Raw genomic sequence first — 13,259 nt, 5'->3', positions numbered from 1 at the left:
ACTAGACTACCTATTCAGTCTGTTGGATCATTGACTTTCTCTCCTTCTGCTCATCGCCAGTTCACCCTTCGTGATGTGTTTCATGTCCCTAACCTCTCCTCCAATTTAATTTCAGTTGGTCAACTCACATCAAATAACTGCTTAGTCATATTTCTTCCCAACTGTTGTTTTGTGCAGGATCTGGTGACGGGGAAGGTACTTGGGAGGGGTAGGCGGCATGGTCGTCTGTACGTGCTGGATTTTGATCCATCTATCACTCCGGCTCGTTGTTTCTTTTCTCCTTCTTCATCAGATATTTCTTCGGCAAATAAATTGTGGAAACTATGGCACTTTCGCCTGGGTCATCCACATTCCGATCGGTTACTTCAGTTAATTTCATCTGGCATGTTAGGGAATATTTCTCTTAATAAAAATGATTTGGATTATTCTTGTTCTTCCTGTTGTCTTTCAAAAAGTAAGTGTGTTCTATTTTCCCTAAGTACTACAAAATCATCTTCTATGTTTGAACTTGTGCATACGGATGTCTGGGGTCCTTCACCAATTATGTCTCTCTCTGGGTTACGATACTATGTTATATTCATTGATGATTTCACACGTTACACTTGGATTTACTTTCTGCAATCGAAGTCACAGGTTTTTGAAAAATTCAAGTTATTTCACTCTATGGTGGAGACTCAATTTCGGGTTTCAGTTCAAACTCTCCGCTCTGACTCAGGGGGGGAATATCTCTCAACTGATTTTCGTACATTTCTTCAAGGGCATGAAATTATTCATCAAACCACCTGTTCTGATACTCCACAACAGAACGGGGTGGCTGAAAGAAAAAATCGTCATATTGTTGAAACTGCCAACACCCTGATGACAGTTATGAGTGTTCCTCGTTCTTTTTGGGCTGAAGCAATGTTACATTCCGTCTACTTGATTAACTAGATGCCAATCAAAGTTCTGAACAGTAAATCTCCTTACTCTATTCTCACTGGCTTACCTCCTGCATATTCCACATTTCGTGTTTTTGGTTGTATCTGTTATGTTCACTTGGCTTCACGTGAACGTAACAAACTATCTCCAAAATCAGTCAAATGTATGTACTTGGGATTTGGGGAAACTCAGAAGGGTTTTCGATGTTATGATCCGGTTTCTCGTCGTGTTCGGGTTTCACGACATGTTGTTTTTCTTGAGCACATTGCTTTTCATTCATCTCTTCCTCCTCCGCACACTCCAAACTCTCCTGGTCTAACTGCCTTTCCAGAAATTCCGTTTGCCTCAAGTACTCTCCCTCGTCCGTTGCAGGTTTACTCACGTCGACCACGTACAGATCCACCACCTATTACTCAACCCGAACCTACTGTACCTGTTGCCGATCCCGAACTTACCTCGATCCGTCGTTCCGCTCGTGAACATCGAGCGCCTGATCGGTTGATATGCTCTATGTCTGCCATGAATGCTACTCTGGATACCGTTTCTATTCCTACTTCATACTCTCAGGCAGCCACTCATGATTGTTGGAAGAAGGCTATGGCAGAAGAACTTGCAGCATTGGAAGATAATCATACGTGGGACATTGTCACTCGACCTGCTGACCAACAGCTAATTGGTAGCAAATGGATTTATTCGGTCAAACTCAAGTCTGATGGATCATTGGATCGATACAAGGCTCGACTTGTCGCTCAGGGATACAAACAGGAATACGGAATTGATTATGATGAGACTTTCGCTCCCGTGGCCAAGATGAAAACTGTTCGTACCCTTCTGGCTATATCTTCTGTTCGCTCATGGCCACTCGCTCAGATGGATGTGAAAAATGCCTTTCTTCATGGAGATCTTCAAGAAACCGTGTATTTGAAACCTCCTCCTGGCTCCTTAATCCCTGACAATAAGGTATGTCGCCTAAAGAAAGCCCTGTACGGCCTCAAACAGGCACCTCGGGCGTGGTTCCAACGCTTTCACGATGTTGTTATGAGTGCTGGCTTTACTCAAAGTGGTCATGACCCATCCTTATTTTTGCGCATCACTGCTCACGAAATTGTCATTGTTCTGGTCTATGTTGACGACCTCCTACTGACTGGTAGCGATACTGCTGGCATCTCGACTTTAAAGGAAGTTCTGCAATTTTCCTTCAAGATGAAAGACCTCGGCCATCTCACATACTTTCTTGGGCTTGAAATTTCACGTTCTAAACGTGGGATCCTGGTCAGCCAGCGTAAATATGCCAAGGATCTTCTCGCTTTGGCATCATTGACAGATCAGAAGACTGTTCAGACTTCCTTAGAACTTAACATTCATTATGGCCGCGACGATAGTGATCTACTTGCGTAGCCCGACTTATACCGTCGTTTGGTTGGGAGTCTGGTTTACTTAACTATGACTCGCCCTGATATTGCCTATGCTGTCCAAGTCGTCAGTCAGTTTGTTTCTGCTCCTCGGACTCTTCATATGACTGTGGTGTTACGCATCATGCGGTACTTACGTGGAACTCTAGATCGATCACTGTTCTTCTCCTCCACTGCGACTCTGGACCTTCGTGCTTATTCGGATGCTGATTGGGTTGGTTGCGCTCTCACATGAAGATCTACTACTGGCTACTGTGTTTTTCTCGGCACTTCTCTCATTTCTTGTAAGTGTAAGAAGCAGGCAACTGTTTCCAAATCAAGCACATAGTCGAGTATCGAGCGATGTCTGCTGCGTGTAGTGAGTTTGTTTGGTTACGTGGACTTCTTTCCGACTTGGGTATTCCTGTGAAGAATCCTACTCCACTGTATGTTGATAATCTCAGTGCCATTCAGATTGCCTCTAACCCGGTTTTTCATGAACGGACGAAGCATATTGAAGTTGACTGTCACTTTATCCGTGAGAAATTTCAGTCTGGGCTCATTTCTCTACCACATGTTGCATCCCATGATCAAATTGCAGACATTTTCACCAAGTCCCTAACTTCTGCACGTCACTCATTTCTCGTTGGCAAACTATTACTTGTCGATGTCCCGCATTAGTTTGAGGGGAGATGTTAGACAGATTGAAATATACCTTGTATAGCTAGCATACCTTATATAGTTGGTTTTCCATAGGTAGATGATTCTGATTTTATTTCTTTCCTTGTATAGATACTGTAATCTCTATATATTCAACCCCTTTAGGTTGTCTCAAATACACAAAAGCTTTGCAAGATTGCAATGGTGCACTAAGAAGATGCTGGCCTGAACGTCAAGATGGCAAAACTTGCTTTTGCAAAGGGTATATGGAGTTATGTATGTAAGATGGACAATGCATTGTGTAAATACCCTCCTGCCCACCGTATAGGCACAAACTTGGCTGTGACTGCTCTCCAGCTAATTCAAAAGGTGACTACTCCATCCTCACTTCCTGCAGCACAGCCCTTTTTAGTAATGTTCAACAAGAGCCGGTCCACCGGGAACTTGGCTGGGTTAACTCAGTTTGGTTGGTCTATGACCATTGCCTCTGCCAAATCCTATTCCACAAGAACAACTGATGTGCTTTTCATTCACTTGGTTGGGTCGAACTCAAACATCTAAAGACTGATTACCGAGTCGAATAAAATCTCAACTAAAATGAGATGAGCTCATTTTTAAGTGGCAACCAAACAGGGCCTTAGGTTTGTTTTAAGCTGCAGATTCCACTCTTTTATTTTATAAAAGGATTTTTAAGATGTATCTTTCGGATTTGATACATTTTGTTTTGTTGAAAGGTGGTAGGTGGTTTTTTCCTTTTTGGGCACAAGTAAGGCTGTTAGGGGCTAGCTTGGGGTTAGCTTTGCCCTAGATTCTGAACTTTCTGAGTTGGGCATATTAATTTTTTTTTAAATTTTTCCTAGCCTATTGGCAGGCCTACAAGTAAGGTATTATAAGGTAAGATAACCAGGGATCTAACCTGGATCACTCACACTTGCAGTGGTCTTACTTTTGTTTACTTAGCTTTATAGATTGATGAGTATTGTCATTTATTTTTTTCTAAGAAAAAGTTACTCTCTTGTTATTTATCCAGGACTAATCAACATGCAGTTGCATGAAAAAATTGGCAATCTGATTACAATTTGGTACAGGTTCATTATCCAATGGAAGCCTTTCAGAGTGTTCCAATAGCTGATTCCAAAGTGCAGCTTCTAGAAATACATGCAGGTTAGCTTTTTCTCCAAAATATTTCCTGGTTTTAGTATTTCAATTTTCAGGGAATATTATGCGTATAGCCTAATACTTGGTTTTTATGATTCTGATGAGTGAGAAATGGTTGGAATTAGCTCTCTCCTCAGAAGTAATTTGTTTTTTGTAATATTAATGGATCTGAATCAATCTTACAAAAGGCTGAAATGAGGTGTCTCTTACCAAGAAGTCTGCTGGATCATGGATTTTTTTCTGGATCCCCTCTGCATGAAGAAGACATGAATAAGAAATCAAATGGCTTATTTTGCAATGTCTTTTTTGTGTTACGGGCTCATGAGAAGTTTCTATCATTGAGGAAAGGTACAAAGTCGAATGTTGCTGCTGTCTTAAAAGAGGTATTGTCCTATTTTCAACTACGAGGCCTTTTTCTAATCCTGACTCAGAAAATCTGACAATTTGTTTTTGGTATTTCATTTGTCAGCTTAATTCCTTAAGATAGAAATATTGATTTAGTTATAGGCATATTTCAGGACCTCCACATTGCAAGGTCTTCATTCAAGCAGGCTCGCTTCAATCTGGTATTTACAGCCCCACAATGTCTGAACTGTAAACTACTGGTGGTTCATACAGTTCCACAAAGATTAACAATGTGGGTCCCAGAAAGGTGGGCCTGCCTGTATGGTTGCTGGATGCTTTGTGGGACGCTTTTGATACCTGTTCATCAAGAAAACCAACTATTTTCTGCTGAGAAATAAAAAGCACTTTAATTTTATACATAACTGCATATTGAAACATTGCTGGAAGTAGCTTCATGCAAATAAGTTGGCTGTTTTGTTTCTCATAGTCTTGGATTCGCAAGTCAAAATGATATTAGGATTTTGTTGATGCTATGTTTTCTTTTATTTGCTATAAGTTGCAATAACAGCTTCCTTCTTTTTTGTTGATTTGAAAAGTTCACAGATCCAAAGTTGGGGTTATAATGGAAAATTTGTTAGGAAGACAATTCTGTTTTAATCTAACAATGTCTGAAGGAGATGTTTGTTTCATAAATATTTATTCTTTGAGAGGTTTATGTATCTTATTCAGATGTTTGCTAGCCACACACGCACTTCCACAGGAGGCTTATATGTCAAATGGTGATGTGTGTGGCACATCTGATCTATGCATGTCTTGGGACCCACACTGTAGATGACCTGGCACAAAAATCAGGGTATTCACTTATCAGATTGGCCACCCTTTTAAAAACATGGAAGGTCAAAAATTTGCCTACAGTCCACATTTGGCATCCACATGAAGCCACTTGATTAATCGAGTGGCATATTCTTGAACCATGTGACCTGCATGGTTGGTCTCTCTTATCTTATATTCCATCAGATGTCCATCCACGTGGTTGGCTGGCAACATGTGACATGTGTAAAGTTGCTTCTGGGGCTCAAAAGCCACCATCTTAGTTATAAACCGCCGGCAAAGACCCAGAAAACCACCGCCAAATACTTTACCCGCGGTCAACTAACAGCCGGTAAAGCCTCAGTCGGTAAAGGCTTTACCGGCAGTCAGGACCTTTGCTGACAGTTGTGCTGGCCGCCACTACATGGTCAGAAGCTACGGTTAAAATCCATAGAATGAACGACCATAGCCATTGGTGCCTAGCTCTTGAAAACATTACTACGGTTTATATCCGTAGCTACAGATGTCATGGCCACTGACAATCCGTAGCCACAGTGAAATTCTTTCTTATCAAAAAGTTATAAAAAAAAAGAAAAGAAAAAAAAAGAAAAGAAAAGAAAAGGTGACATACCTTGGTCAATGTCAATGATCTCCTTGTTGCCAATGATTGCCATTGTTTCCAAGGGATTGGTTTCTTCTGTCGATCTTTGGTGAGCTGTGTAGCAACACTAGTTAGCAGTTAAAATTAGCTCACACTCCAAATCACCATTCATTGTGTTCTGAGTGGCTGTGACATGTAAAACACTGATCCGTCTTGAATTTACCTTGACATAATATAATAATGGCAGAGAAAAGGAAGTGTGCCAGTGTCACCTGTTTGAAGATAAAGCAGAGAATTTGTAAGACAATTAGAAACACTACATACACACACAAAAACAAAAAAGAAAAGATTCAAGGTCTAAGTCAGAAAATAGACAAAAAACAAAACAAAAATATAACTTTTTTTCTAGAGTAATACTATGACCATTGATTTTGGAGAAGTGGGGTCCATGTAGATAATCCAAAATGCTGATCTAATGGATCAATAGTGGATGGGACCGGACCAAACACACTTTTTGCTATTCTAGGGGAAAATAAACTAGTTTACCTTTAAAACATCCATTGTCAATCCTTATAGATGCCTAAAGATAAGAACACGAACTCGAACATGACTCCCTTCCTTGAACTTTTCATCTAGCTTGCAGACTTCCTAATCAACCACATCAGATATCTGTGACCCACAAAAGAAGAATCTTTACATTTTCAGCCTGGGTTGTAACAACAACACCAGAAGGATCTTTAAATATGAACCAATCACAAAAAAAGAAGGCAATGCCTTCATCTGTATATTAAGAAAAGCTAGAGAGGAAAGAATTCAAAATTAATGCATGAATTGTAGTTTTAACTCTCTAATGAGGAAAACATACATGTTCTTCTTCTTTAAAGGACTTTAAGTGTGATGTGTTCCCACCAATTTTTCAACTTGGTTTTTAAATACAGCACATTTGGGTTTTTAGTTTATGCAAGTGGGGCCATGGTTTAGTGATACAATCCATTAATATGCTGGGCCTGGTCATGGTTAGCCAATGAACCAAAAGTTCCCATGGATTGGAAGATTCTAGTTGTAGAATGCAAATTGTTGCTGTTTAACCATCTGGAGAAACTGGTATCTCCAAGTCATGGACTCAGGAAGCAAAAGCTGCATCTCCATGTCATGGGCCTAAAAGCCTAATCTAATCTGCAAACAAGACCAGGAAGCCTATGAAGGTTGATTATGCATATTAAGTTGTTTTGGGTGAGGGATCAGGATCATGGATTAGTGAAATCCACAGATTTCAAATCTCCTCAACTTGTTTTATAGTCAAGATTTACAGGACCTGTGGATTTACCAATTCCAACCCCCCATAAATCCATAGATTTGACAAAACAGGAAAAGAAACCACAAGGAGAAGACTCATACATCAAGTAACATCTTCATCCAATTACTTGAATAAATCAAAGTAACAAAAGAGGATCGATATAAATATGAAAACATGTATCTATCAAGTTCTGAATCCTGATAGTAGCATGATAGTCGTAAAAATAGCCTTACAGTGAGACAAATTGTACTCCAAAAAAGATTAAACAAGAAACAGTAAAAATTACTTTAGTCTGTTGTCTCAATGCCTCCAACTACCTAAAGGTTTTAAGACATACAGGAAACTCCTTTTTTTGAATGGTAATGAAATTAAATACAGGAAACTTTTGCATGGCAGGATTTTCATAAACAGACTGCAAATGGAACAATCATATCATTTACGGAGGTCATACAAATAGAGACTCACTTGAATGCAAAAGCAAACAGAAGGAGAAATATTGGAGAGGCGGATTTACACTGCAAAAGAAAGGAGCATATAGGATAAATAATCACTTTTATGTTGGGAATCTTGTTGTTTCATAAGTAATGTGTACAACGTACATAGCAGAAAGGACAATTCCATTCAAAAGAAGGTCAGTCATCATAACAAAAATTACTACAAAGAAGAAAAAGACAACTGACCATAGTGGCAAATGTGACAGAGATGAAAACAAGGGAGACATTACTCAGGTTTATATCCAGCGCTGTTCCAATAGCCATTGGTACAACTGTAAAAGAGAAAGCACATCTTTGCATCAGGCAACTGGCCTCAATACCTGGCAGTTCCTCCAGAGTAGTGATACGGTATTTCTTTAAAGGCTAAATCGTGTTTTCATCAATAAGAGAGATACATAGGAGCACAGATATGAGTTACCCATAAGTGCTCATGCATGCTAACAATGGTAAACCCAAAAAAGGTAATGTGAAGGTAGGAAAACATATACTCAAATTCAAAACCTGAGTACGAAAAAAGGCAAAGCCAAGCATCTGCTCATTGAAAACATTTTTCTTTTTGAAAGGTAACACTACTAGGGTTTGAACCCTGGATCACCCACACACACTGCACTGTCTCCGCCAGCTTCTTGAAAACATATATATAGATAGTTCTTAAGTAATTCATGATAATGAAAAAATATAGATCAGAAAACACAGGCAATGAGAAGCAGAGATAATGGAAAACCTTTGAGAAAGTAATCCCTCCATGACATTTTTACACTAGGTTGCAACTTTTGAGACCAGAATCACACGATGGCCTTGGATAAAATGGCTTGCATGCCAAAATGAATAGTATTCATCAAGAAGGGAGCTGGGAACTTCCCTAATTTATCGCCTAAGAGTGTTTTATTATACCTGCTCACAGAAGAGAAGGGGAGACCTGTTCAGCACAAATCAACAAGCATAAAATTGACAAGGAAGAAGGTATGCATTATGCTCTACCCAGGAATAGTACAGATGGGTCCCACCTTTTGATCATCTGAATAGTTGTTCTAGTGGACCCATCATGGATTGGGACACGTCTCAGTGCCATCTCTTCTTTCAGATGATCTTTGCCATCCAAAGAAATTTTCAGTTGCATGGAATGCCCTCATTTGATGGCAGCCACATCAGATGTTTAAGATCATCCAATGAAAGATCTTCTGAGTGGTGCCCATCCACCATTTGTTCCACGATATCAGCATCTGAATCACCAAAAGGTGGGCCCAACAACATTTTTGTTGGAAGGCGATAACATTGTATCATCACCATCATCTATCATCAACAACGCCTTATCGGGACTAGTTGGGGTCGGCTAAGGCAATAACATTTTATATTTCCTAAAAAGAAACAACAAATATCAGTTGGGTGTGAAAGATGAACCACTCACAGTGTCAAACATGTGCTGAAAGTGTACCACACTAGTATGTAAAACAATGTCCGAAGCAATGCGGCCGTTGAAATGCTGTTCTGAGGAGCTTGCACTCTCTCTGCAAAAATAAAAAATCACTCTATAGCTTCATACTGTCAAACAAAAGCACTGACAGATGAAATTTAACAAATTACACATGAAGAAGAATAAAAGCATCACCAAAAAGATATATCAGAAGACAACATGTATAGCAACTTTTTGTCACTGAGAAAATTTGTTTCAATGTATTGATGGTGAGTATCAAGTTGTGTTGTAGAACGGTTGGATATTTTTCATTTTAACCGTCCAATGATGTTCACCAATCTGATAATCGAATAAGCTTAAATTCTTGTTCATGATATGTCTACACAGGGTAACATAATTTGTACTGTTCAAATTGACTACTTGTATGCCACGTGTGTAACTTCTAAATAATTTGGAAGTGCCGGAGTATCATTCATCACACTCTCCCAGAGTATCAGAGCTTTTCTATTAGAGAGAGAGAGAGAGAGAGAGAGAGAGAGAGGAAAAGATGAGTAGAATGTGGGCAGAACACCCGTGAGGATAATGCCAACTCCGTTGGTCTAAAGATTAACACGCATTTACAGCTTAAATTACCAAAATAACCCTTTATATGTGGGTACTTGCTGTCCGTGCAAGCAATAATCCTAGCTCAGTTGCGCACTTGTAAAAGAAACAACGAAGTTCAAGTGACCCACCAAAACAAGAACCAACAATAATCTTCAATGATGACAGTTGAAGAGGATTGAAAATTCAGGATTTTCTGCACTCCTTTTCTCTTGAATTTTAAAAGAGGCCCTTTTGAGGATTTGAAATCCAGGATTTAAAAGAGTCCTCATGATTTGGATGGTTCAGGTTGCATGTAAGAATCTCCATATATACATTTATGCCATGTGGAGGTGGATGGGTCATGCCATGGAGGATGATGACGATTTCTATATTTTGATTGCAACAAACGATTTCTGTATGAACAACTACCCCTTATTTTCAAAAATGACAACAATGTTATGCCTCTTACTATCAGCTTCACGACGAGCAAATAATTGGATTGTTAGGATGTGTGTGGTAACCTACAAATAAATGGTTTTGAACATCAAGAGATTCATTCGTAGTGGATAAAGGTCTACAACCTGATTGCTATCAACACCGCTAGGCATCTAGGCGGCATTATTTTTCTACAAAAAATTAGATCAATGAAAAACATATATACCCAAGAGCATGGCATCCACCATTAAAAACAGCATGAGAAATTAGACCCATTAGCCTACACTTCCTTCCACCACCATAAACCAAATTGATTTTTCTCTCAACCTGGAAAAACTGGCATATACATAAGAGAGATGAACCCAGACAGTAAAAAATACCAATTTAAAATGCTACTAGCAAAGAAAAATGGAAAATGTACCAATCACTTTCATAGAGAATGATAACATCTGCAGTGGCAAGGTTGATACCCAGACTAATGTATCAAGTAAATGCAATCTTTATATGAGCCGCATACTGGATTGTTGGGTGCACAGAAATGGACAAGCATCGACGCAGTAAAATATAAAGAAGTGAAGTCCCCTATTACAAAGGAAAAACCAAAAATGGGCAGATCCAATCATAATAGCCATAGTTGAGCACAGGACTTCTCCTCAGCCAAGTTTTCAGGAAATAAAGGTAAAGAGACCACATACATAAACTAAATCTCTACATTGATGGTGACACACACACACACACACACACACACACACACACGAATTTCAAAGAGATTTTGGCTTGATAAGCCCAAATAAATCAGCAAAAAACTTGAGCTCATATCCAGTCCTAGGCCCCACTCCTTGAAATCTGACGATACCTGAAATAAAGGAAGCTTAACTTGAAGACTCAAGCATGCTTTATATATTCTTGGGTATGTGACCTGCTGTGGATGGACTACACTTCCCAACCCTCCCAGATTGAAAGCCGAATGTGGACCATTGCCGCATTTCACTTCTAAACTGTCACTTTGCAGGCCAAATTATTGAACTTAGGATGGTCCTATCCAGGAGAATTTTTCAAGCAATGGTCCTTCCAAAGTGGGGCCCAGCTGACAAACGGTCTAGATAACAGAACATTACACAAACTGAAAATGAGTATGCTGTATATCTTGGGGCCAAGGATCAAACAGTTCATCTGCATTTCAGTTCTATCGTCAGCAGCCACACGAAGCCCAACAATTCTTACCTTTGCCCGCAGTTCGTATTGGTCATCGGCAAAAAAAAGAGTCGGTAATGGTCCACTTTCTTGTAGTGTCACTAATCTATAGAGGTCTATGCCAATAAAAAAACTCAGAAGAGTTAATGTCTTCCTTAAATAAGGTTCCAAAATTCAAACTGTCACCCCCTCTAGGGTCCAAAAGGCACGATTTACTATGTTGTACACATCCCGTTTCCCTGATTCCTATAACTTCAATTTATACAAGTACATGATTTCTCTGGATTCATAGTTTCAATGCTCGCAACCAACCGTATCAGAAAGGTTAGCACTCTTCCAGTCCTCTATCTTTTGTTCTTTCATTTCAATATTTTGTTGAAAAATTGATAAATTTTGTGTTTCCTTTTCAAAATGGTCTTGTAGTAACACAAGTAAACATGGCTGTTGTTTTCTAAAATGTTCCTAAAAATTTTAGGATTCTATTAAAGAGATACATGTTACAATCTTTTCACTCTCCGTAATCATTTATTTCTCTTTCAATCTTTTCATGGTAAGGTAGGTAATTTTTTCCTCCCTAATCACTGTTGTGTTTTTATCAAAATTAGAATTTGAAAACTTATGAAAAGGGCATACATAACACTCATTGCATGTAAGTTTCATACAGTGTTGGGCACTGAATGTGCCACTTACCAGTCTTGAATAAATGCTTGGAAAAGTTACACTAAAGAACAAGGATTAGCAGCCACACTCACAAGTTTGAGAGATCCATAGCATTCAATCAATGATCACATCAAGTTGCACAAACGTCATGTTACACATCTGATTACTAGCCTATAGATATCAATCCAAGGGAAAAAAAAAACTACTATCGGACAGCCTAGGAAAAATTAGGGGCAAAATAAAATTCCATTGACAGCAGGAATTAAGAATCATCTGATTGGTGCAATATTCTGGCCAGGCCCTTCAATAAGATGATCCATTGATTGGATTGTCAGCATTTAATTCAATGGATATTGAATACCAATAGCAACCAGATCTAGAAAACATAGTTCTGTTAAAAAAAAAAGGCAGAGGTTTTTAAGCACATCAGAGAAAAAACGAAAGAAAGAAAGAAAATACATAAAAGACAATGCCTTTTCTATTATTTTTGAAACAGCAACCACACATAAAGCTCTCCCAATTCAAGACTGGCTTCAATCAGTTTCAACTGCTAAAGTAGCTGCTGAACAGAAATAGATCTGATTGATGAAACCAAGCAGCTATATGATGGCTCCATAGGGCAAAAAGGCCATTTGAAACCTTTTTGTTGTCTGTCAATCTAATTGGCCCACCATCAAGTGTCTCTGCTACAGAATCCCACTTAGGACAGATACATTATGAAGCCAATGAGATGATCAATCCACACGAGTAAAAGCTGAATCCCGCCTTTACTGTTGGTTGACCAGAAAGAATGCAGTTTGGTCCCCAATCTAATTCAAATAAGCACAGTTGGTTGATCAGAAAAAACGCAGTTTGGTCCTCAATCTAATTCAAAAAAAAGGCACTGATCCATCCAAAAAGGGGAAGGAGAAATCAAGAAACCTGACGTAAGTGAAAAAAATATTACATAGTAAATGCATCGAACAACCAAATCACAAGGGGAAAAACACACGATAGGCATCAGTCACATGCAGTGATGAAAAAACCAAAAAGAAGGGAAAAACATTCAAGAAAAAATTTATTAGCTTAGACCACTACATGACTCCCTTCTTTTTTCAATTTCTCTGTTTTTCCTCCCAATCAAAGAACTACACCAAAAAACGATCTCCTCCCCAGAAATTTCAAATCCCTCAATTAAAAGAAAATTTTAAAAAATAAATTAATTAATATTCAAAAGATCTACATCATCAAAGCACAAACGAAAAACATCAGACAAAATTTTTAAAAAATAAAAATAAAAATCCTATGAAACGATCTC

The 13,259-nt window shown here is 38.8% G+C and overlaps 1 long non-coding RNA gene across 1 annotated transcript; it reads right to left on the bottom strand.

The window, feature by feature from the left end:
- Positions 1–7,434: 7,434 nt before the first annotated feature.
- Positions 7,435–8,532, bottom strand: LOC131226182 (uncharacterized). The gene is made up of 3 exons (XR_009161673.1): positions 8,399–8,532; positions 7,861–7,946; positions 7,435–7,695 (listed from the first exon to the last, which is right to left on the bottom strand). It is a non-coding gene; the product is annotated as an uncharacterized LOC131226182 (long non-coding RNA).
- Positions 8,533–13,259: the final 4,727 nt, after the last annotated feature.

This window comes from Magnolia sinica, chromosome 14, assembly GCF_029962835.1.
Source record: "Magnolia sinica isolate HGM2019 chromosome 14, MsV1, whole genome shotgun sequence".
In the NCBI taxonomy this organism is placed as follows: Eukaryota; Viridiplantae; Streptophyta; class Magnoliopsida; order Magnoliales; family Magnoliaceae; genus Magnolia; species Magnolia sinica.
Note: the sequence above shows the minus strand (reverse complement) of the source record. Positions and strands in the feature narration are given on the sequence as shown.